Here is a 4252-nt window from a genome sequence, read left to right as displayed (position 1 = left end):
CTATCTCTCTCAAATAAATAAATAAAATGTTTTTTTTTAAAAGACTAATAATCAGTATGGTAAGGACATTTTGTTGGCTGAATGAACGGTTTTGTTTGTTTTGGAAAGTGAAGGAACAGGTTATGTATCACAAATTTATCAGAAGACAAAAAAGTGACAATTTGTAAGTATAAATAGTTTTACATGAAATGCAATTGGAAGGAAAATGATGAAGGTGTAGAAGACATACGTGCTGTCTTAATATCTTTCTTGAAATATTTATGTCATTTTCCTGTATTTCAATTCCTGAAGCAGAATTACTAACAGAGCACTATTTTATCAACAATAATAATATCTAAAAATTACTGGCATTTCAAATATTTTGTCCAAATTGCACACAAAAAATACTGGTTCCTTTACAGCAGGTTTTCCCTTTGCAATTACCATTGCAAAGTCAGTGACTATATTCACAGGCGATTTGTCCAACCACTGCCTTCCACCACCTTAGAAAATAATTTTTAGGGGTGCCTGGGTGGCGCGGTTTCATCTCAGGTGATGATCTCAGGGTCCTGGGATCCTCGGAGAGCCTGCTTCTCCCTCTCCCCCACCCCCCTTATGCTCTCCCTTGTTCTCTCTCTCTCTCCCTTTCTCTCTCTCTCACATACATAAAATCTTAAAAAAAAGAATTTTTAGAAAATTACTTATGATTTTAAGTCATAGGTTTGCATTTCACCACCAAAATATCACCTGTGGAAATGCAAATAGTTCACAGTATTCAACCAACATAAAATGCTTATTAAAAGAAAGGGAATATAGATATTTCTTTTTGAAAACAAACATTTATCTGCAACAAACAGGGTTCTCATTTTCTAAAGATCTATCTTCTCTGAACAAAGTAAATGGGAACAGACCAAAATATCTCTTCTACCCAGAATATTTTCTGAGTAGCAAAAAGAATTTATAGACTTTTAACTGTTAATCTCCAAAGAAGACATGAAAATGTTAGATGATGATGTGGTTACAAATTCTACTCTAACCTATAAATGTCTCGGGAATTAAAAGAAAAAAAAAAAGATTCACTTCTACCCTCAATAGCATAGTATTTTTATAACCAACCCTTGCCCAATATTAAATTAAAAACTAAAATCCCGAATGTTCTAGAGACACAAAGGACATACAAATACATACGGCTTCTATGAAGCAGACAAGCACAGTGGCATTTTAAAGTCAAACTTTATGTATGTGGGCTAGAAATGAAGGAAGGTAAATACTCTGTGTTCTATTTGCATCCATTTGGAAATCAGAAATGGAACCTCATAAATTTCATATTAAATGACACATAAATATCATAGGTTAGAGGACACATTTTCAATGCAATATTATGCTCTAAAAGGGAAATTCACTGAAGCTGGTGAAATGAATAGAGTTAATGCCCCAAGTATTAAACTGGAAATATAATCTATAGATATTTAAAGTAGACTCTAAATAGCCCACAATATTTTCTGCAGAAGATGTAGGCAAGTTTCTAAATGTGGCAGCAGTATTATGTTCAGTCAACTTTCTTCCGAGTTTCAGACAGACCTCCAGAGTTGAGGGGGCTAAGCATTTTCCTAGAAATTCCAGAAGCCAGTCATCTTCTGAGAGTCACAGCTTCTTGAAGAATGTCAGCCATATCACCACTTCCTCACCCTCAGTGTCTTTTCTCCCCCCCACCCCCTTCATCCACTGGAGTTATGTCAGAGGAGCTTTGATTAATAACCAGAAGAGTTGCCACTGAGTTCAGGAAAGGACAGAGTTGTGCTTATCTCTAACACTAGTGATCTAGTATTTCCCCCTCCATGATGTCTAATAAAACAACTTCACAGTTATACATTGTCCTCATGGGTCATAAAACAAAGGCCACCTAAAACGTGGCCTGAATGGAGTGAACCACCTCTACTCTGCCCCCAGGGAACTCTCCTTTCCAAAATCCATTTTCACCTCACAATATTACACAATCCGGATTTATTAATCGTGACACGTCAGACCAGGTTAGAGAATACAAGTTGATTTGTTCCATGTAAAGTCATAGTATTACTTGCACAGGATCTTATTTTTCTTCTCTTGCTCCCTCCTTTTTCTTTTCTCTACCATTCTCAGATGTTCTTCATTGTCTATTGTCTCTCCTCATGAGGCCTTTCTTCAGACAGCAGATCACAGAGGAAGGCCGCCGCTGTCCTGGGTGATAAGCGGTCCCTCGTTTCTCCTGAGACAGTGCCCTTCCAAATTCTTCATCATACCCTGCTTTTTGGCTGTATTAGCATTATTTAGAAGAGTACCTTTGAGATTCACTGTAATGCTGTCCTCAGGGCCTTTACCCTCTGTCTTAAGGTGAAGCTATTTCATAAAGAAATCCTTTCAACTCTTCCATTAGAAAACCGTCTTTTAAATGGGGTTCAGACCTTTTTTTGATATGAATTCAATTCTACAATAAAGAAAGTTACTTTCATTTTTAAAAAGTGTGAAGAGTAAGTCCCACTGGAAAAAAAAAATCCTCTCATTTGGTTTAAGACAGATGAATAATAAAGAGAGAAAAAGATAACTGGATTTTTAAAATTTGACTGCAAGGAGAAGATAATTTCAACTCGAGAGCTGTCAGCACAGAGCAGAGGAAGGATGATAAAACAGGGATCAGAGATACTCGAGGCAAGTGAGGGTTTTGAATGAACAACTAATAATATTGAACAACCTGTGGGCATTTTGAGAACACTAAGAAGGTCGTATCTAAAAGCATTTTTCTTTACACTTTGTGTTCTATGGGATCTGAATATATTACTAACAGTAATTTATACAGGTGTTCAAATAGTCTTCATTTATCGCTAAAACAATATGAAAAATTGAAACCAAATGACAGGAAAGAGATGTGCATATGAAAATTGTTTTATGCTTTATTAAAAGTTATTTATATGTAAACAATTTTATATATAAACACTATTATATCATACATACTTTTAAAATAAGTCTTTGTTTTTCTTTTTCTTTTTTTTTTAAAATTTTATTTATTTATTTGACAGAGAGAGACACAGCGAGAGAGGGAACACAAGCAGGGGGAGTGGGAGAGGGAGAAGCAGGCTTCCTGCAGAGCAGAGAGCCCAATGCGGGGCTCGATCCCAGGGTCCTGAGATCGAGTCCTGCAGCATCAGCCTCTTTGCTCGGGGAGTCTGCTTCTCCCTCTGCCTACTGCTCTCTCTTTCTGTCAAATAAATAAATAAAATATTAAAAAAAAAAAGTTTTCCTTTTTCTTGGTCTAAAATAAGGACACAGTTTTATTTTCTTCCAGATAGACAGAAATTGTACCAGCTCAATTTTATAATCCTGTCACCATTTCCCTTTTCACACTGAGTAGAATGGCCATCTTGGACAAATACTCAATTCTTATGTAAACTGGGATCTATCTCTACATTATCTTATGTTTCAGTGACCTGCTTGCTATTTATTCTGCTTCCAACATCACATTGAACCTGATTATACTGGTGAATTCATTTTCTATTGCTTCTGTATCGGATTACTGAAACTTGGTGAATTAAACAATACAAAGTTTGTATCTTATAGTTATGAGGACAGAAGTCTAACATGGGTCTCACTGCAGTAAAATCAAGGTGTTGGCAGGGCTGTGTTCCTTTCTGGAGGCTCTGGGAAAATCCATTTCCTTGCCTTTTTCAGCTTCTAGAAACTGCTCGAATTCCTATTTCATGGAGTTCCTTCCTCTGTCTTCTAAGCCAGCAACAACAGGTCAAGTCATTTGCAGCCAGCCATCTGCCTGGTTCTCTGCAGCTGAAAAGTTCTCTACTCCATTTAAATAGGACTGTAATGCTATCCTCAGTGCCCTTATCCTCTGTCTTAAAGTCAGGCTGTTTCATAAAGGTTTATGTAATTAGGTTGGGTGCACCTGGGTAATCCAGGATAATCTTTCCATGTCAAGATCCTTAACTTTAATCATACCTGGGAAATCCCTTTTGCCATGTAATATAACATAATCACTGGTTGTGTAGATTAGGGGGCAACTTTTGGGGGTTGTTATTCTTCCTACCACAAGTGGCTTTGGGTTAAGTTCTGATATCTGGTAAGGCTAGTGTCTGACCTGCCCCATCACTATTTTGTTTCACGCTCTTTTTTTTTTTTTTTTTTGCGCTATTTTTTTGAAGATTTTATTTATTTATTTGGCAGAGAGAGAAAGAGAGAGAGGGAGAGAGCACAGGCAGGGGAAGGAGCAGAGGGAGAGGGAGAAGCAGGC

The sequence above is a fragment of the Neomonachus schauinslandi genome, chromosome 2 (assembly GCF_002201575.2).
Source record: "Neomonachus schauinslandi chromosome 2, ASM220157v2, whole genome shotgun sequence".
NCBI lineage: Eukaryota > Metazoa > Chordata > Mammalia > Carnivora > Phocidae > Neomonachus > Neomonachus schauinslandi.
The sequence above is the reverse complement of the archived record's forward strand: the minus strand, read 5'-3'. Positions refer to the sequence as shown.